This window comes from Hirundo rustica, chromosome 10, assembly GCF_015227805.2.
Source record: "Hirundo rustica isolate bHirRus1 chromosome 10, bHirRus1.pri.v3, whole genome shotgun sequence".
Taxonomy (NCBI): domain Eukaryota; kingdom Metazoa; phylum Chordata; class Aves; order Passeriformes; family Hirundinidae; genus Hirundo; species Hirundo rustica.
This window is the reverse complement of record NC_053459.1, coordinates 12,494,150-12,519,428: the sequence shown is the minus strand read 5'-3', so window position 1 is coordinate 12,519,428 and position 25,279 is coordinate 12,494,150. Positions and strand designations below refer to the sequence as shown.

General features: G+C 39.0%; 1 long non-coding RNA gene across 1 annotated transcript; it reads left to right on the top strand.

The window, feature by feature from the left end:
* Positions 1-1,307: 1,307 nt before the first annotated feature.
* On the top strand, positions 1,308-21,721 carry LOC120757398 (uncharacterized). Its single transcript, XR_005702491.2, has 3 exons — positions 1,308-1,414; positions 1,536-1,658; positions 21,497-21,721. It is a non-coding gene; the product is annotated as an uncharacterized LOC120757398 (long non-coding RNA).
* The last annotated feature ends 3,558 nt before the right edge of the window (positions 21,722-25,279 follow it).

Here is a 25,279-nt window from a genome sequence, read left to right as displayed (position 1 = left end):
TTTAGACTTTATCCTGTAAAAGAACTTTTAATTTTTTAAAGTTTCTTAATAAGATATGCTCATTTTTCAACCCATTCTTGTATTTATTCACATTCAAAATATCCATCTGTTTCGAAGAAAAATGTAAAGTGAAAATGAAATGTTTTTCTTTTTTGAAAAGCTCCATTACCCTAACTGTTTTTATCACTGGTGAGAATTTTTCACTCAGCTTCCTACACTTTGGGTTGGACCAATTCCAGAGCTCACTTCTCTATGTAATACACACTGTGAGTATGCAGAATAGCTTGCTAATTGATTAAGAATCAGGGAGGTGTTGTAGTAAGACTTGCTTCATGGAAAAGGAGTTGGGAGCAGAGATGCTTCCTGAAGATGGCTCAAAGGAGGCTTCTAGATGATGGAACCAGAGAGAGAAAGAGGCACCTTCATAGCTTTCATGTTGAACAGAAGGTCTCATGATGTATGGAGCTGTGTGTGATGGTGATGTTCCCTGTGGCTTGTTTTCTGGTTACAGATTAATTTGCTTTATGTTCATCTGTCTGGCATGTGACAGTTAATTCATTTTCTCCTCAAATGGAGGCTAAAATTCTGCCATACGACCTAGGGTGAAATCCTGAACCAACTGAAGTAAGAAGAGCCTTACCCTTAACTTCAGTGAGATCAAGATTTAACCCTTATTCTTTATACCTTTGGGGCCAAACTTTTCATCCTAATGACTCACAAATACAACCCCCTCAATTTCATTGGGATAAGGAATGAAAGTCAACTTAGAACTGAATGTGCCAAGATTTGTAGTCTGCACTCACTTAATAGCAGATATACAAAAATTATAGTCAGTTCACAGACATTTTCTGAAAGTCTGTATTTAGTGCTTTAGTATGTAAATGTATTATTCAATGATATTTTCTCTTTTTGCAGAGGAAAAACAAGATAAAATTAATTTTAAAAGTGGTATGTTGGAGTACAAAAAAACATTGGAGGGAAGGGAGAAATACAAAAAAATCTGCTAAGTCAATTGATATTTTACAAGATATTTTAATTTGGTCCAAGGATTTTAGACTACTTTAATCAGATCACAGCTGGGGCCTTTTCTATGAATAGCCTTTTTAGGTTAATTATTATAAAATCTCTCTGGTCTATTATAACTGAGGAGATAGCACATTCTGTAAGTGAAAGTGGTAGGCTGATAAGATACCTTTTTTTGGCATTAAGTAACCATGCCTATCTTAATTACAATAAAAATGTTTCGGCTGAAGGCAGGTTGACTTAACTAACAAGCAATTAAAACAGGTGATTCTATCTTTGGGAGGAAACACTTGGCCACCTGAGAAGTATAATGAGATCTTTCCATCCTTGCAGCCTTTTTCCAGAAACCTTGAAACACAGAATGGATGTAGTGACTGGATATAGAAAAATGGTATGTGACTTTTTCTTTATATAGCACAACATTGTTAGATTTGTTTTTCTAAGAGGTGGAAGGGAGTAACATTGTACTGCAGGCATCAATATTGTGTTTTCACCTTCATTTACATCTTCAGTAGCGACCAGGAAGAATAACCATCTAACCTTTTAATGAAAATTTCAAGAAAGCCTACAAAAACATCGAGACTTCTCTTACAATGAAAAAGCGTCATAAAGAACCCACAGGCGATCTGAAACAGGTATGGAGTCCTCAGGGGGGAGAGGAATCCTAAGGAGCATTTTTTCTGAAATAAATGGGGTGTTTTGAAGGAACATGAGGTCTAAGTTTGAAGATGACGTGGCAGTGAAGATCTGGAGCCTCACAGGACAGTGGAGTTTCTTTTGTTGTGGTCCTGTGTGGGCTGCTGCAGCGGGTCTGCACTCCCAGAAAAGTACCTGACCAAGCAAATGGCTCAGGGATCGGAGCAGCTGCTTTAAAGTTGTTAGCAAAGTTCAAATAAAGTGTAAACTCGGTGCTTGCAGCGTTTGGTTAATAGTAGGCTATTCCAGTATTTCACAGATAAAGTTTGTCTTGTTTAGGATTTCTAACACAAAGCAACACAGCATGAACCAGAGCAGGGAATACATTTCACATGACTAAAAACATGAAAAATAGCATGGTAAGCAAAGATGAGGCTATGACTAATCAAATTGGCTAGTGGAGACTATTATACTGCATCAAGTACTGAAATATTATGTACCAAAAGAAAGCTGGCAGGGCTGAATTAGTAAGGATGAGTCATTTATTAAAACTCTCAGGAAGAGCAGGTAAGGCAAAGGGACATAAGGTGAATGGAGCATAAAAATTTTTATGAAAATGCAATTAATCTTAACACTGAAATAGGACAGCAGAGCCTTCTGTTTTCAACTTCTGCTTTGCAACTGTGAATCAAGATACTTTATCCTGTTTTTTTTTTTGTGTTTTTTTTTTTTTTTTTTTTTTTTTTCTAAATAAGTAGGAGGAAAATGAACCCAGTCTCCCAAAACTTTAAAAGTGTCTTTAAAATCTTGAAGTACAGATAAGTGATAGATATATGGTTCCCTTGCTATGCCTGTTTTCTGATTTTGGACTTTCCAATATATAACTTTTGAAGTGACTGCTAATCTTGCTATTGTAACCTGGTGATTAATAAGCTGAAGCTGGCAAGGCTGGAGCAGTGGTGATTCAACTAATTAAGTCTTCTGATACTCCTCTTACTTATGATTATAGTGGGCTCACAGTGAAAGACTAATAAGTGATAAAGAAAGTAATGTAAGTATGAGAAAGAAACATAAGGATGATGCCCTCTGAGAGCCCCTGGCAGCCTGTGCAGATGGGAAAACTGGTGCTGCTGGTGCTCCCCTCTCCCCTGGCATCTTCAGACATAGTCCAAAGCAGCCCCTTCTAAAGCAGTGCTGAGACTGGGCTCCTGACACCAACTGGTGGGGGCTATAGGTGGGACATTGGTGGGGTTTGATAGTTGGTAGCTCAGCCACAGCTGAAAAAATTAGCTGAAAAAATTTAGTCTTGGCAAACTTGTGGGGATCTGGGCTATTTTGTCTTCAAGACAGATTCTTGGCTATTGCTGCAAGTATTGCTGTGCATAATATTTCATATTATTCTGACTAGTATCCTTGTAGAGAAGGAATTGAGACATAGATGCCTGGTTGAGGTCTACTCTGTGTAGTAATACAACATTGCATCTTATAAAAACAGGCAGGACTGAGTGCTTTTAAAGAGGGTAACCTGCATTAGACAGTGATGGATCATTCACTGGAACCCTTCTTTTCCCAATCCCTTCAAGGGCTTTTTTTTTTTTTTTTTTTAATCGCAGATGGCAAAAGACACAAGTAGTACATATTTTTGATCTGCAGGTAGATGGATTGGAGTTTTGAAGGAGACCAGTTTAAGCACTAGGACCCCACTCATGCTGTAGGAGGTTGTTCTTTGTTTCTTAGCTCATTATTAGTGTTTAAGGAAGCAAGAAACAAAAAGATTGAACTCCAACCCTAGAGAGGAAGAGAGAGAATATACTACTTCATCCAATAGATTCTGTGCAACTCAATTAACAAGGTAACAATATATTTCATCTGTCAGAAATGTTTATCTTCTCACTAATTAGCAAGGCAACACCACATTTTGAAAGGAATCATAGCTCTTAAAAATGCTTGCATCCACAGACGCCCTGTGCAGATTGCATCACTCGGTCTGCTCGGGAGATGGGTTAAGTGTAGGACAAGGGAACACAGTAACATCGCTTTCCCCCCTCTTCCACAGTCGTTACCTCCCTCGCTGCTGTCTTTTGTTTCCAGTTGCTGGAAATTTGAAAGGGTGGAGGGAACTGCTGCAGTAGGCCTTGCCCTTGCCCCCTTTGTTTCTGCTAGCCTTAATTAACCTCTCCCTAGGTTCACCAAATTTGTGATTAGAAATTTTTTAAGTTGGGCTTATGCTCACTAAGCAGGTTTTCTCATAGCTCTACTTGAAACCCCATTATTACCATTTTGAATGCTGCACTGTTTGTTCTAGAAACCCATCTTAGTAATTTATCCCATATCTCTATTTTCCCCTCATGGAAAATACAATTATTTTAATTCTTCTAATTGTTTTTCATTTCCGACACTCCAAATTTGTCTCTTTCCCCCAGGCATCTCTTCATCTTAACTCACTGACTGGAAAGGCCTTTTTGGCTCCTTAGTTCCTTATCTCTATTCCAAATGGACTAATATTGTACAGTGTTCAATAAAAAAAAATAATTTAATTTGTTATTTCTTTCATCATGCAGTTGCAAAATTGGCAGGCTTTTAAGATGATCCTTTAGATTTGGGGGTGCTAAGTGCATCTCAAATTGAGATGTCAGTTTTAATGGAAAGTTATTTGGAACTTTGGGTAAGAATGAACATTTGAATAGTAACACAGGTATAAACCTGCCCAGCTGTTCAGCCCTGCACTGAGCAGAAAATGAAGAGCACTTCCTTGCTTTGTACAGGAATAACTATCCCGTTGTTCCACAGCTCCCATGGAGAGTAATCAGAGCATTATATTCTCACTTTCTTTATTCTTTTAGTTATTTTGCTTAATCTCATGTAATAGGCAATTAACTTGATTTGCCTTCAGAGCTGGGGAAAAGTATAAATAAACCTGGCAGAAGAACAAAGTGGGAAGCACAGAGGCTGGAGTCACAGAGATGTCCTGTGTGAGCAACAGGAAATCAATTGCCATATGGCCAGTTATAAATAGGGCCATCACACAGCCTCGTTGCCTTTGACAGGTCCAGGTTCTCTGCTCAAGGTTTCTGTTTGCAGACTTTCTTACTTTTGCTCATCTCAGGCAGTTCTTTTAGGCAGAGCAGGAAGAGGTTTGGTTGGAGGTTCTGGAACCAGCTGCTTCTGTTCTGCTGGGAGTAAGATGAGCGGCTGACAGCAGGGAGAAACATCCTGCTGCTGGGAGAGGGCCATCACCAGAGAAAAGGGATGGAGGTCCTGGGGTAGAGTCCCCAGAAAGGCCATATTTCTTTAGAGATGTCACATTTTTATTTCTAGAGATCCTTTCCTATTGGACATTTTTGCTCATGGTTGCCGAACCGGGGTCGTAGCAGTCTAGATGGGTTTTTGTGTCTTCAGCTCTGTTTTTTGTCTGAAAAAATACAACAGTTGCATTTGGGCAAGTGGTTTGGAGGGAGGTGGTGTGAATCACACCATCACACGGGCTTGGGAACCCAGAGACAGAGCTAATGCCTGTGTGCATCTGATATTCTCAGCCAGGGAGCTCTGCTCCTGGCAACTGCATCTTCTGTGTGCTTTCTCTGGCACCACTGGTTCTTTTTCCAAGATACAGTAGTCCTGATTAAGATGGAAAAGTGATGTATTATGAGTGACAGCAAAAGAAAAGATAATTATAATGATTTGGTAAACACAAAGGTCAGAAATTATGATCTTTTGTCCTCCATAGAAACCCTCTATGCTGTGAGGCAGCTGAGCTGGTGTTTTCAGGACTGCAGCACAGACTGAGTTAACTGCATTGCCTCAGTCCTTTAGGCGTGAGCTGTTGGATTTGGCACCTGTGAGCACAGCTAAGTGGGGCTAGATTAATAGGTAGGACATGCAGGTGACGTTCTAGGTCATAGAAAAATGTCAAGGTTTACTAAACTTTACAGCCTTTTTGTGCATTCCCTTTATTTTCTACATAGACCCGGTCCCTATTTTTTCTTTGGCTTGCACATGACTTTTGTTGGTCAACTGAATATCTGGATGTCAGGGAGGCTTCCAAGTGCCCTCACACAAATGGTCACAGGGTTCTGCTTTCAGAGTTTACAGGCAAGCGCTGGCTTTTCTTTTGTTAAGTGTCTTGGAATGCAATCCCTGCTTGGAAACTTGAAATGGAATTACACCCACTATATCATCCAAATTTGTCATATATAAATATAGATGTTGAGATGATTAAACACATTAGCAATTTTCAGTGGTTCTTTAATTCCATCATTCATTATTTTTATTTGATGAACCACTTTCTTATGAAACTTATTAAAATGTTGGTATAAATCTATTCTGAATTCCCCTGATGACTATGCTTATACCAAATGATATACATAATGATCTACTTTTGAGACTGCATTAGAAAAGTGCACTGGCTGTTCAGTTTGTGAGAAGCTGTGTATCGCTCCCATAAGGAATAATGACTAAGATTTCCTTTCTACATTAGGGAGCTGCAGCCACTCAGGCATGGCCTGTACCTTGCTGTCAGCCTCATCCAGTGCTTAAAGACTCCCATGGTGTCATTAAGAGTTGGGTCAGATCCTGCAGCAGCACCGGCGGGCAGCCCTCCCTTAAGCAGATCAGAAGCACTAACATGGAAGGAGACACAATGGGCAGGGTCTGTTGCTGAATTCTTGTCTGTTTCTGTGATCATTTCAGCACCCATGTCATCAGGAACCTGCAGCAGCTGGTCTCTCCTCCTTTCCATACAGGCTGCTCCCAAGGTTGCCTTGCTCCCTGCATTGACCATAGAGAGAACCTAGATAACTGGGGTTAAACACCTAAGTAATTAGACAATTATGGTAAAATTAATTGAATCCCATCCTGAGGGATTTTGCAGCTCTCTGGACCACCAACAGTAAGGTTAGTTAGAGGTAGGGACTCCACCATGTCTTTGGGTTTATACATTCACCTTTAAAAGCCAATTTATTTGGCTTCTCTCATACCTTTACAGTCTTCATGAAAGGCACTTGGCTTTCAGGTATTTGCTGAGCAATATAGTGAAGTGTGCAATTATATATCAGATTGATTTAAATATTAAAAAATAATAATTGAGATCAGTGGATAAGTGCTTCAGGTCCTACTTTATTTATAAACAAACCCTCATCCTTCTGAAGACAAAAAACCAGATGCCTAAAAGCTTCTGCTAAAATGGAAGACCATGGAAAGTATGTATTTTTTCCCCATAGCCCTCAACCTGCTGAGCCACAAGTTTTTTCTTTGTCTTTAATCGTATTTTATTATTTGTTCTTGATTTAATTTTGTCGAAATGCCTTCTTAGAGTCATAAAGGCTTCTGGCACATGCAGTGCAGCATGGAATGGGGTAATTTAATCAATTTCCCAAATAAAGTATCCCTAACTATATCTTTGGCAATCCCTCTTTGAGAAAGTCTATCAGAAAACTGCGTCTGTGGAATTAACAAGATGGAAATGCCTGTCTAAGTGGATCCATTATATGGCAAAGGTACAGTGCTGGTGATATGTCTTTCTGATTTGTTTCACTGAGCTGGATGCTCTACAGTCAATGAGGCATCATCCACAACATTTCTAAAATTTATTGTGTGAAAATATGGGTTGTTTCAAATGTATTTGGTTTTCACAACAGAAGTAACTTTTATTTTGCTCTTAACAAAATATTAATAAAAGTTTTTTTAGAAGAATCATTTAGTAATCTTGCAGACAAGATACTGATCTTGCAGATCATAAAGTCTGGAAGAGTGATGTATTTTCTTCTGCTATTACATCAGCTATTGTGCCATCCCATTAGTCATGCTGACAGCTCATATGGCCTGGCTGACCACATATTTTAAAGGAAAAAGGTGTTTCCTTGTAAATATTTTTTTCTACAAATTTGCTGTATTGCTGCTAAAATGTAAGTTATGAGTATCCAGAAAATAATTTATTTTCCTGTTAATGAATTAGTTTTTAACCCCCTATGCTAATGCTTTTTCTCACTCTTTTCTTGCTTTCCTTCTGGCCATATGAGAGGAAAAAAACCCCTTGTTGCAATGTCTGAGTCCTGTATAGAATTTTGTGAAACTTCTTTTGGTTTTATTTTCTTTCCTTTCTCATGAGGAAGAGCAGATGTGGAGGCAAATCTTTTGTAACATATACTCAAGGAAGTAAGCTATATCAGTGCTAATGCCATTATATCAATATATAACTGAAAAACCTATAAAGGCCCTGTTTTAATAATAGCTTTCTAAAGTCCATGTAATTAAAATGGAGCACAAGCTTTCTGTTTTCTTGAGGCTAGAAGTAGTGTATATTAATTAAGATAAAGAAATGCCAATCAGACTTCTATTAAACCCCGTTTTTTGGGGTGTTTTTTTTTTGTTTTGTATTTTGTTTTATGTTGTCTTTCTAAACATGCCCACATAGGCATTCAAAAACACCCCTGAGCCTTGGGTTATAATGGATTGAGTGAGGATTACTCAGTGAGTCTTATATAAATATGTTCTTAAAATATCCACCTTGGAGAGAAAAAAAGAAAAAGCACTCTCTCTCTCTCAGGAGTATCCTCTCTAATTATTCATAATTAATAAATAAACAAAGAACTGTGTAGTTCTACATCAAGTAGTTATTAAAAGACTCTTAGAACTAAAAAGACTTCCTGGTCAGCAAGCAGATATCCAGCTGTGCTAAAAGAATGTAGGACTGAATTCAGAAGAATTTCTGTGAAGTGTTTTTTTGGTGTTTGAGTTCAAGACAGATCATTTAGGACTGGAACATCACCTTTCAAGTGGTTTGAAACACACGGAGTTTCACCTTAGTAATCCAACTTGGTCCACTTTTCATGAGCAGTTCCCAATTTTAGGGCATCAAGTGGAAGATGTCCTGGTGTGGGCTTTGATTAATAGCAGTCCTTGTGGTTCAGGGCAGAAGAGATCGGGCTGGGGCTGTGGGTAGCAGTGTGGGCTGGAGGAATTCACTGGTATTTCTTCAGTCAGATTTTCAGAGAGGACTTTACAAAATGCGGACCAACTTGGCCAGGGACTGCAGGCCAAGGTGTGAAGAGTCCCTGCGCTGCTTGGCACTGTGGGACAAATGCAGCCTCCATGGGAGGCAGGAGAGCAAACCTAGCTTTCCTTCTGTTGATGGGTTGTAATGCCAAGAAAAAGCTTTCTTCTTTGCTTGCTGTGGCTGGAAGTGTGTCGCTGCAATAGGTGGAAAATGGTCTCATGCTCTCCCTACGAGAGGCTGCCCATTCCTGGGGCATCCCTGTTGCAGTACAGCTCAGAGGTTACCCCTCTCTCCGGAGCTGTGACTGGCTCAGGCTGCCTGTCCTCTTCCAACAGACCCTCCAGGGAGCCCAAATTTTCTGAGTATTCTCATGATTTTCTGTAAATGTGCTCTGTTCACAGAGCCCCTTCTCAGCTGTAATCACCTCAGTGTTGCCAAACAACTGGAATAAGGGATTGTTCAAACTCCTGTCCCTGCAGAATAATAACTGTTAGCTTATTTGCTGCTGTACTGGACCTTCCAACCCCTACACAGCACGGTGGAGAACTAAGGTTTTCTTTATTGATTCAGATGCTACTGTTTTCTTTTTAGGATTGTTATATTGGGCATTCCCTTGATATTCTTTGCTCTGTTTTTACTAATTTCCACAATAAATAAGCCCTTGGGATTTCTGTAAAAATCACCCATATAGCAAGCAAAAAAAGCTCTTGTAGACAATAAAAGACACAGGAACCATTTAGTGAAACAACATTTTTTGGCCTGAAGATCTTGCTTCCTTTAGAATATCTTTTTCCTCTTTCACCTGGATTGTGCTCAGACCAGAGCATTGAACCCTGAAGTGTGATTTTCAGTTCAGGTGCCAAGAAATGTTTGTCCCAGCACTGCAATGTTCCAAAGAACATTAACAATGCCAAAAGAAGAATATAAAAAACCAAACATGACTTTATATATTCCCCCTTCTCAAGTACCCATTTAATCAGAGTGAAGACTGATGGCTTGGAGCCACCAGCAATTAAATAAAGTCTTCTTGTAGGAAAAGAGATAGGCGTCCATTGAATGCAAGAAGGATTAGACTTTTTGTGCTAGTTAAGACAGTTTAGAGCAGGCTGGACAAGAAGCAGTAGTAAACCCAATTTTTTTTTTTCCTGAAGAAGTACTGAGCAGTGTGTAGTATTCCAGTCTGATACCACAGCAGTCATGACATGAAAAATATACATGAAAAGAGAATAATGGAGGAAGTCAGGGATGCTATTTCAAGCATTGGAAGCTTTTTCCTTTTCTTTTAAAAGAGGTCTTTAACGTAGAGCAGCTGGACCTTTGTTTGAGAACAATGTAATTACACATCCTAGACACACCTGTTGAGAGGAATTTATTTTTACTTATGGAAAGAAAAGCGAGGAGATGAAGGTGTTGACCTCTCTTATTAAAATTGACTTACTAGTGTTTGCACCACCTGTTGCTACAGTGTTTAATCAGTATTTTTAGATTGGACGAGGAATTAGATTAGTACCAGATGTTTACAAATTTTGCAGTTATTCTAGACTCTAAATCAGACCTTTAGAAATCATTAACTAACATAGCTCAGTACCTTCAACTCTGTTAAGTTCTGAGGAGAAAATTTACAAGTTACTGTCTCCTCATACAATCAAAGAAGAAAAATTGTCAAACAGATCAGAAGAATCTTCTTTTGAGCTTGGCTATTTATATACCAGAGTCCTCCTCAGGAAAGCAGTGACACAGTAGGATGATGAGTCTGAAAACTCAACAGAGGAAATACATGTAAGCACAAAAGGTCAGCTTAATAGTTTCAAAGAGAAAAACCTTGTCACAGATGGTGAAGAAAGACTGACAAGATTTAAGAGTGTGGTTTAACCAGGCTGCAGATGTGTTAACTTAACATCTCTGAGAATCTAACTTGTTCATTTAAGACAAGCCTACTTCCACAATCTGTCCTGCACAAGGGAGGTCCCTCTTCCCAGCCCTTAAATGGTCCCAGGATTACTGCTGAGAGCCCAAGTGCCTTCTCCTTGGGCAAGCTTCCCTTCTCTGTGGGAAGGAGAGCAGGGAGAGGCAGCGTGGCTCTGGCACAGACGGTGAGTGTGGATCAAATGCACTACACCAGCACAAACACAAATTGCCACCTACCACTACAGGTTCTAGATGGTGTTTGGAGGTGCTTCTGAAAGGAGGGAAAGGAAAGAGGAAAAAGGTTCCCCAAGGACACTTCCGACAGTAAAGCAAAAACGGTCTCTCTCCTAAAAGAAGGTAAAATGCTAGTGCATGGTACATTTCAGTCAGCTCAGGATCCCTCATAATCCACAGCCTTTCCAAAAAGGGCTGACTAGAAGGGGGAAGGGCAGAAAGAGGCAATGGCAAACGCTGGTGACTCGGCAGCTCTCGTGCTGCTGGCCCAAAGTTGATATCCCTCATCCCACAGTTGCTTTGAGGCATGAGAGCTGGAGTGAGCCCGGCAGCGCCTCATCTGTGAGAACAGCTTTTGGTCCAGTTTTTGATCCTAGGCTCCCAAAAGGCAGTTCTTAATAATGAATAGTTAGTGACAGCTCCTGTGAGATGCAGGTGACTGCAGGCTGCAGTTGTGTAACACAAAGGACAGGAGTGGTCACCCTCTGTTTTAGCGGGAGGCAATGCCTATTGTTTTCCGATGCCTGTCACAGCCTGGCAAGCCTCACCTGTGGTGTGCTGTAGATTATGTTTAACAAGCTCTGCAGAATGAATTTTTTCTTTAAAGACTGAGAGGCACTTGCGAGGTTATTTTCTTTCAAATTAAGGCACCTTCACATTGCAAGGGAAGCAAGTACTCATGCCAAAAGTTGTTACGTTCCAGATTTTGCTGCTTGTTCTTTATTTGGGCCACAGTAAGTTAAAATAAGAAATACATGGTCATGGAAAAAGTTTTATTTTAACCATGGAAAACACTTTTTATGACTTGCTCATGTGAAGTATCTTCCTTCTCCTGCTGCTTTTAGAGTGGACTTGAAGTTCCTTTTTTACACATAGAATAAAAACAATATAGTACTGCAGCCCTATCAAAATGTGTCAGGACTAAAATGGGAAGCAGCATACCTTCACAGTTTCCATTTCTAGGGAAACTAGAGGCAGAAATGTAGGAGGACTGAATAAACGTACAAAATGCAAAAATGATTATTTTCTCTTTCATGTTAAAAAAAAGCTACTTTGTTCATTACCATGCAAACTTAAATGGGAATAGGTAGGAGTGTACTCTGGAGGGGACCACATTTACACTGTATAGGAACCCTCCCCCCCCTTTATGTTTTACAAACAGTTCTGAAAATATCCTTTTTTTGTTGTTCAGAAACAGAACAGTAAAGAGCCGTGTTTGACAAACAAAGGATATGATTTCATATCTATCTATCTATCTCTTATGTATCCCCTTAGGTTTTTCCAGATCATGTTTTACCTTTTCCTTGATAAAGGTTGAAACATTAGAGATAATGTTATAGAGAGGTGTTCTGCAACTTTGCAAAAATATGCCCTACCGTGGCAATACTTGCTTAGAACCTAAGTCAAAGCTGACTAAAGTTACCAGGAAAATTGCATGCTGTCAGTGAGCATGGATTCATGATATTTAAAAGGAAGATTGCTGCTTGCATAAAGCAGCTACAGATTCTTTTAATGGTAACTGAGCAGACTGTTCACAACAAACAATTAATTTTCTCTTGGATTCAGCATGCAGTATTGTCTAAGCCATTTGATGACGTGTTTTTCCTGAATGCAGAATTTAGTATTTTTCTAGTGGATTACCTCCTCTTACAGCTAAATCACATGTATGTGAATGAAATTTTGTTTCACTTTGAGAGAATTATCTGCCTGAACATATTTTACTTTGGTATGGCCCTAATCAAAATTTTCTTAAACTTTTCTGATGCACTAATGGAGGTATCACATGAACTGAAGAGACTCAAACTTATCAGGAAATTGTTCAGCCCTCCCTGCCATTCCTCACCAAGCCTCTTGGTTCAGTTTGTTGATGGCACTGGTATGTAGAAGTCAGTAACAAAATTTTCCAGACACTAATCTTTGCCTTTACTATATTTATCTGAGCTATTCTATGACCCATTTAAATTGTTATGCTGATTTTGTTAAACACAGACGGAGATGTTTCCCACTACAAACTTAGCTAGAACTGAGAGACACAAACTTTTAAGATGGTATATTTTGAGAGACCTGGGTGTCCTAAATTATATATTTCCACTTAGGGAATTGTTCAAGAGAACAGTAATAGTATAAGCCCACAGGTGTTACAGTAAGTACATCCATCGTGTCAGAACAGTTGTATTTAATAAAGCTTTATTCCCAACTTCAGAGAGCTTTTAAGATGTTTTCCACTTGGGTGACTATTTTGTTTTGTGCATTTAAAAGATTCACTTATTAGTTTAGGGAATTTAGAACTAATGTTAAATCCCAAAGTGTAAAATATTGTATCAAATATTTACAGTGGTATGAGTTGAGTTACATGGAGACATGTAGTAATATTTCTTGCACAATGGAGAACAACTGTTTAGGCACTGCTGTTAAATGGAAGGTCACAATATTTTACACAAAATAACCAGATTTTAGGCATATGTTTAATTTAACTTTAGATGGTAAGACTGTACAATGCTTTTTATTAAACTGCCTAACTTTAGCAAGACAGGATTTTATGCCATGTAACTATGTCTTTTACAATACAAGAGAAAAATACAGAGTTTTAATAAATTAATTGATAAAATAATAATAAAAAACACCTCAGCCAAACCACAGTATATAGCAAACTATTCTTTGGTTGGCAGCTCTGAAGGTTTGGGGTCAGTCCCTGGCGAATACAACCTGCAGGTGCTGTGGCGACCTGAACAGGAAAGGTGCACTTGGCCACTCCTGCTCAGAGTTGCCCTTGGCTAAAAGGCAGGTGACAGTCCCTAGAAACCTGCTCTGTGCCTGCTCCAGTGGGCTGTTTGGAGAGATAAAATGTCCCCAAAAAACTAGTAGGAAATTTCTGCAAATGAGGAAATTCCCTCTGGTGGCCAACACTCTGTGGGCCCTTGTTTATTGGAGGTAATGCTCCTCTGCATCAACTCATCTTTACTCATCAGGTAGCATCTGGGAGTGGGGCATTGTGAAGGGAAAATGCATGGCAGATGTCTTTGTTTTTACCCCATTCCCTGACTTGGGTTTCCTCTTTCCTCTTGGGTATAATTGATATTGGGCTGAGGTTACCCTGTTTTCTCAAGACTTCTGGCATGAAAAAAACCAGCAAAGGGCAACTGTGCCACAACTTTTACTGCTTCAAAACTGTTTTCTTAATTTGACTGTAAGCAGAAATATTGAGAGAAGCATTTATTGTGATCTTTAGTTCTCTTTCTCTACAAGAAGGCGGCACATAAAGTTTTCATCCATCAGGCTTTTTATAAAACAATCAACTAACAAAATGTCTACATAATAATCTGTGGTTTGGAAACAAGGATTTTTTTTTCTTCTCCCCTTCTAGTTCACAGGAAGGGTGTCAGATAGGCTTATTTGTCATTTATGATTTGTTTAGTTATTTTATTTTTTACAAATGCTTTTTAAAATTATTAAATTACTAAACTGAGGACTAAGTATTTGGGTGCTTTTTAGGGAATAAAATAATCAAAGGAATAAGACAGGGAATATGTTTATGGCATTTTTCTCTAATGTGCTAAGCAATCTTTCATTATAGGAAAGGAGAGAGAATAAAATGCTTTTTGCATTGTTTTGGATAAAAGCAAATTTAAGGCATTAAAATGTGTTTATCAGGAAATGAATTTGGCTTTCTTTAGGCAATGCCATCTTAGTACTGAAAGTAGGTTTCATCTGAACTTAGTAAAGGTTGGGTCTCTTAAAAGCTTTCCTCTCATTTCCACATCAAAGTACAAAACCAGTTAATTCCGTGAGATTTTGAGAGCACAGTAAAAGTATATTTGTGAATCGATTCTGTACCTCATATCTTTATAGATACTTCCAGAGGTTTCATGACATTGTGGTAGAACTGAAATCTCAAATGAAATAAATTTGTGGATATCATAAATAATTTTGATATTTCACAAATTTTTTTGCTCTGAATGGAGATAAAGTAAGTGCTGTGAAATCATGGAAAAACCTAAGGCAGGCTTATTTCTCCAGAATTTCAGTCAGGATGGGGGATAACAACATTTAAGTCTTTTCCAACATGATTATCAGAGGCCAGAGTGTCTAACTACTAGGATAGTGTCTCATCTGGTTTATGTCCCAAACAATCTACTATTCAAGAGAGGAACCTCAATTCAATTGTTCTGCTATAGAGCCAGTCTTGGCTCCCAAGAACAGAAATTAATCTAACTGGGGAGAAAATAGAGACAAGACTTGGATAAGTGACAGGGCTATGAAGACTGCAAGTCTGGACATTGTCCTGGAATACAGAAAAGCTGGATTCAATTCCCTTCTGCCTGAAGTCTTGTTCTGCATCTCTGGTGAACCCTGTTAACAGCCTCTGATTTATGCAAGGGTCATGTAATATGTTATCTTACTTTCTTTATCACCTTTAGCAGCCTTTGTTCCCTGAATCTAATAAAAACCTGTGAAAGTTCTAATGCCGAGAGATAGAAATTTTCAACAACAGATGCATCTTTGGGATCTCTGCTCTGGATGTCTTTTCTACTGAACTGAATTATTTTCATTCCAATGAAAATTCTTCCATCTAGTTCACTAGCAGAATAATTTTGTGGAGAAGTTACCTCTAGCCCTCTGTTCTTACGGCGTATCAAAACGATAACATGAAAGAGTCACCCACAAACAGATCCACCATAAAAAGATTTTTATTGATTTTTCTAGGTTACTAAGTATTTTTTTAGTGTGCGAGAGAAAAGATTGTTCTGGATGCACTAAAATAATTCCATTCTCTTGTGTTTGGTTTGCAGGAATTTGAAAGCATTTCATAATCTGCTATTATATCTTAAAAAAAAAAAATAAATCCAAACTGTTTTGTTTAAATGCAATTTTTGAGGCCTGTTCCTTTCCAAGAAACACCTCATCTAATATTTCAGTGAGAGCTAGAAAAGATACACAGTTTGCAGTATGTATTTTGGCAACAATTTTATATTTGAGTTTTGGGAATATTGAAGTAGGAATTGTATAAAAGGTGGTGAGTATGAGATATTTCTAAATAACCTCCCTGAAATCTTAGATGATTAATATTTTACACAGGACTATCCTAACTTTGACACTGTTCTTATTTTTGACACATATCCTGCATTTTTATGCAATGTAGATTTTTAACTCCAGGTGAAAACCAACAACAAATACTGTGAAAGGTGGAAGTAAGAATAGTGGGAGAAATGGGCAAAGAAGGGAATAGAGAAGAGACTGATGTGGGAAGCCAGAGGTAAAGCATTGCTGTCCTGAACATCAGAAGGCCAAGGCTTTATAATTCAGTCAGTCCTTGGGCTTTTTGGTAGGGAGCAGCAGTCAGAATTTGTCCTTTACCTTGTGGATGATTGGCAGATTATTTAAAGGCAAAGCAGATACTTCTATCTAATTGAATGCAAAGCATTAGTTTGAAAGGTCTTTCCATTGTCCCTTCCAGTTTTGGTGGAGCAGCAAAGGGTAGTGATGTTGAAAAGAACATGCATATTCCATTTGTATACTCTCTTCATCTAATGGCAAAACATAATTATTTTAGTAGAGATAAACTTTTGTGCTCCCAGGAGTCCTTAAGTAATTTTTGGATTAAATGGCTATACTTTGTTTTCTCTTGTAAGTGGTGTCACTCCACTCTCAATTTAATTATAGCTTGTTTGAGTAAGCTTCTGTGTAATGTCAAGTTTTCCCCGATGGCTCGAGAAGGTCAGCAAAGGTCTGCTCTTAATACTTTCCACAACAACTGAAAGGCTTTCCTTGTTTAAACAACAGTCAAGAAGAACACAATTAGAGACGATTACCTAATTCTTCTTGTAGTGCTCAATGGCAACTGTCTGAGTGGTGGAACAGTAAAGATTAGACTTTAAGAAAGGTGCTGCTTTGGAGAGTAAGATTATTGAAACTCTCAACGCAGCAATTGACCTTGCTTATCTCCCTTGCATGCTGCAGAAGCGTGAAAGCATAAAAATGCAGGAAGAAAATATTTTTAAGAAAGAACAAGCTGGAAAAGCAAGAGATATGTTTAGAAATTCTAGCAAGATTATAATTAAAAAAAAAAAGGCATTGATGCAGTGGACAGGACAAATGAACTTCTGTAATCTTCTGTGGTCCTGTGCCCATAATTTTTTAGAAATGATTTGTGCAAACATATGACTTCTCTATAAGAATTTACTTATGTTCTAAATAATCAGGTAATTATTTTGAGCAAGGCAGAGATGCTTCGGACAAAGGTGAGAGAAGCTCCTTAAATTCTGACTGCTGCAGACTGATTGGGCTCTTTGCTTATTTTGAATCTTAAAGTAGTTGTTGTCATTGATTATTATAAACCAAAGGAAGGTGAAAACCCCCCACAAATATAAGAACAGTCTTGGAATAAAATGCTTCTAGTCAAAAAAGACATATCATTTTGGCATAAAGCAGATGTTATTTTTTTATGACAATTTAATGAAAGCAATTTCTATGTGAATGTTTTCTGTCCTTTCTAGACTCTGTCTCAATAACCACTTGTTGACTGCCCATTGTGAAATACTGTTGTTTTCCAGATCACTTTAAAATTCTTCTGAAGCATTAGTTTGATTTCCTTTTAAAATCTTCATTTTCTCATACACCTAAAAGTGGTATCATTATCCATATTTACTTCTCTGGATTTCTCTCACAGTCTTTTTCATAATGTCAGTACTGAGTTTGTAGAAAATGTCTTATTTTGCAGTGATTTCATGTCCCCTGGGTCTTACATTTAGGTAAATGCATTCTATGTTTCTAATAAAAATAAATGGGGATAAAGAAAACAGTTTCAAGTGAAAAAAACATTATTTATTTCTCCAAGGATGTTATAAGATCAGGTATTGTTTTCTGGGAATCTGGAGAAGTCAACAGTTTTCCTTTTTCTAACTGATCTTTTTTCAGTTGCATTTTTGTGCAGTGTTTCACCTGATCACTTTGGGATTACTTTCCTTTTCTTACAAACAGCTTCTCCTGGTGCTGCTGACCACAGCAGAGAGAGAAGCAGAGCCAGAATGCCTCCCACGTTTTTCCCTTCTGACTCCTTTGAAGGCATCCAGCTTCCCACAGGGAGCACAGAAAAAGCTGTCTCTGGGCTCCTTACAGTGAGGAGCTGTTTGCCACTCCAGTACTGAAAGAAACCAAGCACTATCAATGGTCTCCCGCAATTAATTACCAATCTAGGTTTTTATACATATTTCTATGTTAAGATTATCAGGATAATGTGTAATATTTACATAATGGCCCAATGATTTTTTTTTTTTTTAAGTTTTAAATTCAGATGCTAAACCCTTAACTGATAGCACATAGCCAGCTGCTGTCAGGGAAAGTGGAAGTGCTTGTTTAGGAGTACCACACATGGAGCGAAGTCCTCTGTGATCCTGCCCACGCGCTTTGACCGTGAAATAGATGGACCACCTGTAAGAGGGAAAGTGCAGCCTGTGCTCCGTGTCTGGGCCATTCCTGAGCTCTCTCCCGAGGGAAGCCTGGCCCTGAGCGTGCTGGTGTGTGCAGACACCTGCCCACCACCAGCAGTGCTTGACCCACCAACTCCTTTTACATAGGCTGCTGCACACCTGCCAAATGGCAGTAATTTTAATTTACTGTCAACCAGAGGCATAAGCCGGATACAGAGCAAGTGACCCAGCCGGGCAAACCTTCAGATCACCTTTCCAGTCCCATGGGACAGCTATTCCTTAGCAGTGCTTTCCCTGCCTTTCAAAGACTTCGACATGCCTTAAACAAAACCAAATGGAAAAAATGGCATGTGGATGCAAGCCTCTTTAATACTCATCTGGCAGTACTTTTCAATGTTGTGATTTAAAAGAGAAAAGGACAGATTGCTTTAGTATTACTAAAATTTTTGTGGCATACTGATGTCTTGGGATTTTAGAGATGAATGATATTTCTTCTTCCACATAGTCATTTGTGAAGTTACAAGGTAGAAACATCCAGCTGAAAGGCTTTGACAAGGTAATGAGATTTATGTTCTGTAGTAATAGATAATTTCTCCTCATAGCAATAACATTTCAAGTCATGGTAGGCACCCATGCATATATACAAACCCTTTTTAGTTTTATGTGTGACCTGAATGTTAAGGTTATTTGAAAAGCAAAAAATACTTTCACTTCGTCCTTGTTGAGATTTCAATGACTAAAATTATTCATAATTTCACCTTTATCAATCACTAAATTAATTATCAACATGGCTTTCTACAACCACTCTTCATGCCAAGCATTTTTTGAGGGTTAACACATTATTTCAGTTTTGTTGTTTCAAAACAGTTTCACACTAAAGCATACAATTTCTTTAAAATCACTTTTGTACGATCTAGACTATTTGCACACGTGCATGAATAGATCTATGAACCCATGAAATTCTGTATGTGTCTTGTTTTTGCTTAACTTGTAAGTGGACACCGCGAACACTGCAGCACTTTAAAGCAAGTGAATTGGGAAAGAAAAATTCTGGTTATCAGAGAGTTATGGCTTTAAAGATGATCCTAACAGTTGACATGAATATGAACAAGCTAGGCCACATACTCAAAGCCCCTGTCACTCCTTTTTCCATGTTATCTGGCCTACAGATAAGATTAGTGGTTATCTTAGTGCTGCAATTTAGTCTAAAGCTGCCCATGCTACAGTAGCTGTGTGGCTAACAGGCCTGATGTATGTTATGTGTATGTAAAAACTACATCTATTCAAAGAAAATGCAGTCAGAGTGTTTGAGGAGCTGTCACTGTCACAAGAAAGAAAATGTATCTGAATCTGAGTACTTGTCCACAAGGAAAAAATATTCCCCTCCACAATGAATTTTACTTTACACTTAGTAGAGAGCACATGCTGCACAAAGGAGTGAAATATCAAATGGCATTTTCCAGTTTTCAGCATCTGGTCTTTCATTGTGCTCATGCAAGAAGATAAATTATGTGTTGTGCTTGGCTGTCATCTTTTATATCTTTTTTGACTTCTGACTACACAGTTCTAAACATGACCGCAAAATTATCAGGAATATCTGCAAATGGTAAAGTTTGCTCTGGAGGCAGAGAATGTAGCTTCTGCTTCAAGAACAAATATTTGCTTTTGGTAGTACTGTTCAGGTTCTATGTCTGCAAAGCTTGTGCAAACAATTCAGAGAGCTGAAAGATGTGGGAAGCTGCAGAAAAAAATAATCTGAATGATCTTGTCAAAGAATTATTACCATAGATCCATAAGGATGGGCTTCACTCACAGTAACTGCTAGGCTTATATGGCTACACAAGTTTTTTAGCATTTTGGCCCAACATCCAGATGTCTTTATTGTTTTATTTAATAAACCAGGTTTCGATGTGAAGTGGTTTCTATTGGTATGTAAGAACAAGAAGGATGTTCCTTCCTTTCCTAACATATATACATGGAAGTGTTCTTCGTTCTGCAGAGGGGTCAGAAAGGGCATGGAAACTTCCCCGAGGCAGCCACAACACACAGGTTGGCATGGTGGTGTTCATCCTTTGGCACCTGTGAGAGCGGAGTTCATTCCTGTCTCTGTCAGTGTAGCCCTGCATTACTCACATATGCAGGGCTGGCAAGTTGGGGCCACCCTATGATCTGTACCACCCTGCACGGCAGAGCAAGGCGCCAGCCCTCACAGCTTCGCTTCCCTGGAAGAGCCTGTGGGATGTTACTGTGAGCCAGACCCATTTTTTGCTGCAGGAGGATCTGCAGCTCGTTCCACAGCAGTGTTTTTGTCTGGGTGCCCAGGCTCAAAGACATTGGTGAATTAGTTCTAGGTTGGCTTCAGTCAGTGAAGTTGCTGAGTGGTCCCTCACACACGTGATTTATAGAGAAAAGATTTCTGCAGAAACACCTCTTAGCAGAATTTTTACCTCTTTAATTTTCGAGAGAGTTGTTTTATTTATAAATATTCTGTCTCTGGAAGATATGAGTTGCATCAAGTTTGCTGTGTGCAGTTTTCTTCTGCCAACTGATTTCTGAAGGGTGTACCTTTCTGCAAGTATCTTTGGTGATATTTATATTTTGTAGCTTCTAAGTGGAGGAGATGCACTTATTTCACTACTTCTGTCTTAATTTCTCTCACTCTTAGGATTTTCAAGGTTTTTATGACTTTAGGAAATGCAATGTAATGGAGGTGGAACCCATTTTTATCGGCTTTTATTATCAGACAGCAGTACAGAGGGCTCAGTGCCTGCTTGTGTTTGTGAAGGCTCAGCCTAGAAACCATGAGTTATGGAGTAAGACATCGGGAAAAAACCCCAACCGAAACAAAACCCAACTGCCCACCACACATACATAATCTGCAGTGGTTTGTGAGAAAGGCAGTTCTCTTGGATTGGTTTTTAAATGTTGGGCCATGGACTAGGAGCTGCTGCTGGCACTGTGACGTCACGCTGAGAAGCACAGTGCCATACAAAAAAAAACCCAGTGACATCCAGAATTTGTAAAGGAAGAATTCAATTCCCTTTTACTCCTGTTAGTCATTCAGGATGATAATGGGAGACAGGCACCTCTACCACAGTGTGCAGGAGAAAAGGTAGAATTTAACGTGCTGCCAGGCACCGTGGGTAGTAAAGATTGGCTGGTTATCTCCCCCCGACACGAGCAGCTGAGTGCAGGCTCTGTTAAAGACAAAAGCAGGACAAAGGAGGAAGAGGCTAGACAAATGTGATTTGTGTCTGTCTCTGCTCACTTGTAGGTGTGGACTTTCAGATGTAAATACAATAAAGAGAAAATAGCAACGAGAAGAGAACAAAGTTGTCTGTCAACATGACTTCTATGACAGATTTTTCTTGCTGTTCAGCAACGATTCTAATTCAATTGCTGGCTGCTGTGAAGGAGATGAGATGCCAGAAGCAGAAGCGCTGCAAACCAGAACAAAAAATAATTACTAGTAGAAATGTGCTGCAAATAACTCCCTTGAAAATACAGTTGCATTGTTCTTCTAGTTTCCTATCCCCCAAATATTTTTGTTTTCTAATCACTGAATTGAAACACATTCCAAGTGTATGAAACCTTGCACCTGACAATATATGAGATGTCTGAGGAGTTATGCATGACCTGATACCATTATATTCAGGAGATCTGCAAACCTAATTTTCTTGAAAAATCTTGCTCAGACAAGCTTTTTAGAGAGAGAGGGGGAGGAGGAAAGCAGGGAGAATTCTGTCTGCTTTGGCAGGGAGAAATGTTTGTTTTGTTTTGGCTGTTTAGTTTGTGTTCTAAAATCAATTGCTGTCTAGGCATCTTCTGTAGGTGTTTGGGTTTTTGTTTATATGTTTTTGTTTGTTTGTTTGTTTTTTACATCAGTGCCCACCTATTGCAAACTGGTACCTGGCTATAGTTTAGACCAACAAAGCCTGATGAACAGAGGTGCCCTGGCTGTATCACTGTGCTCAGATTAGGACTGGCTGTGACATGGCTAAAGACTCTGACCGGAGCTTTTCCTTATGGCAGCTGTAGGGACAGAAATGTGTACATCCAGATGTACATAGGGACAAGTGTACATCTAGAAAAACCTTGTATTGAACACAAGGGACTATACATAACTCACATCCTGGAGCATGCCCACTGAGAGATAGATTAATGCTTGAACCTTTTGTAGTTGGAAAATGGAGACTTAAGGCGGGGGGAGAATTGGGTGCCTTCTTCCCATCTTCATGGCCCAGTACAGCCGACTGGGTAGACTGCCAGACAAGCACCAAAATGCACCAATATGAGGGGTAGATTTTATTCTCACCATTTTTCTGATTGGACCAGCAGATGGAAATGGAGATGTGATCATTTATCTTCAAAATTGCCCTAGTAATCTGCAGTGTTAGCGCAGATTACGTTATAATTGCTAGAACTGGAATAAAAGAGATTGCAGCATCTGTAAAGCTCGTGGTAAATTTAAAGGATATAAAAATCAGCTCCATGTCAGGGGACATTCTCAGTAGTATATTACATTTCATGTACACAAATGTAGCGATGCAAGAGCAGAAGCTTATGACAAACATCATTTGAATTTTATTGCTGATTTTTTCTCTGCAGCTGGTCTAGAGAAGTTACTATGAAATACAGCCCTTGCAGCCCACGCTACTGCAGCATGACATTGTGCAGAACCCAGCCCCAGACAACAGGCTCAGTGGCACAGTCCTACCAAAACTGCTGTGGGACAGGGTGTTTTTAAGTGTCCCTCCTTATATTAAATTTGGAAATAAAAATTTGTAACTTCAAACTCTAAGTGGTTTAATTTCGCAGTAACAGATTTGACTCTCTAACCTACAGGCAGAAAAAGGAAGACAAGCTGAGAAAAAATTGAAAATAAATTTATGTACTTAACATAAATTAAGGGCAGGATTTTAGTCTTACTCCTACTGCAGAACTGGATAAGGTTTTGTCAAAAACTAGCTTTCATTAACAAAATAAACATAAGGATCCTGATTAACTGCGTTTAAAGCCAGGGAGAGATTTTAGTGCAGTGTCAACCCCTTTGATAACTTAGTGTAAACTGCTTGGCTGGCTCTGTGTATCATGACCTTACAAAGTTGTCAGGTGTCTTCCTGTATGGGTGAACCACAGAGAAACTTCAGAGTATACATTCAGGTGATGAGGGTTTCCTTTAAACTTCTAATGATAAAATAGACCTGTCATGGTTGCTCAGCCTAAGCTACAATATTATAGGTGTACAAAGAAACCTTCAATTTTTAAGGTTCACATTGTTTTGTTTGCTAAGAAATCAATCATTCACAGTGGAAAGTAGCAGAGTACATTGTCTTTTTATCTTGCCTTTCGAATCTTTGGTGTTTTTTAGGAACTATTAACAAATTTGGAGAAAAATTTGGGCTAATTTTTGTTCTCTGTTCCACTAGAGACTTCTACAGAAATTTTCTAGTTTCACTTCGGTTTTGGTGAGGAAAAAAATTACCCTTATAATAGCAACAACTGCAGTGTTAAGAATATAAAAGGTCACAGACTACTAAAACTGAAAAAGATATAATAGACTGTAATATAGGTGAATACAAAATCAGCACTGTTGATTACATTCTCAGCTATTTCACCACACATTTATCATCATCAGAAAACAAAGGGAGCTGTTGAAAATAATACAAGCCAATGTTGTTATTTTGTGTGCTGTTCTCAGAGCCATACAGCTCTGGAAGAAATCCAGCTAGTAACTGAATTGAATAACATTCAGCAATTCAAAGAGATTGTGATGGGAAATGGAAGGAGTTAATGAAATATGGTGCAAGTTTAACAAACACCATTTCAAGATGGGATGTTATTGCACAAACAGCAGTAAAAACTCTTCATAGAGATGATGAGCAGACTCTGACTGCAGTAACACCCTATTGCATGAGGATGACATTTTAATTTAGCTGACTTGGCAATCTGGAGGGTTAGATTTTGCCTGTTGCTGAACTGCATGTCTCTGAGACAGGAGACCTTGTCTGCTGCTTCATCTGAAGAGAGTGGCTCTGAGCTCTGCCTTTGTGAGTGGCGAGTCTGAGCTGGCACATTGGGTGTAATGGCAGTCTCCCCCCTAATTTCCTGCTCTTCTTAGGCAGTTGGATTACAAACTGGCTGCAGGCCCTTTCCATTATAACATAACTAGCTGCAGGACTCTGTTGGAGCACATTCCAGCAAAACTGTTTGTTAAAATCACAAGATGATTTCTGAGCTGGCTGTTAGAAACCGTCTTTGGCAAGCTTTGCTCCTGGCGGATCCTGTCTCCTCCCTGGAAGCTGTATCTCCATGCTTAAGTAGCAGGAGGCTCTTATTTCCCCTAATCTACTTGGGCATGGGCCCAAAAGTATTCACTCTGTCATCTGCCTCCGAGTCCCGGCATTCTCCAGCATCCCAGGCTTGCTGCTGCCCAGAACAATTGGCAGGAGCTTTGCAGCTCATCTGGATCATGGATGCCTTTAGCTGGACCTTTAGCTCAACACCTTGTAGAGTGACAAATATAATTTGATGCTTCAGTCTCTGGAGGCTCATGTTGAGACACCTGAAAGGCTCCTAATTTTCAAAGAATGCTATGTGCAACCAGCTGCAGAAAATTGTTTCTTAAAAGTGTGTGAAGCTGGCAACCGAGAATAGTGATTTCACTAGTCGGCTGTGAATGCCGTCTGAAGAACTTTCATACAACAACAAAAAAATCCTCTTGTAGCTCTTAGCAATCGGATTATTATTTTGCTTTACATTATGAAAATCTCACTTGTGATAATTTGAAAACCATGTGTTTAGAAAGGACAAATTTCAATAGTTTGCTTCCTGTGCGTAAATGGGCAGATCCTGCCATCATCATTTTTGGCAAGATTAGATGATACAATTTACGGGTGGTCCATGCTTTGAAGAAAGGGATAGGAGTGGTTTTTTTGTTTTGTCTTTAGAAGTGCCACAAGGCGCTTCACTGCTTAGAGAATTAAACTGGGATTTTATTTTTTTTTTTAACCTTGGAAAATACCTAAAATATATGGAGCGAAACCATATTTTGCTG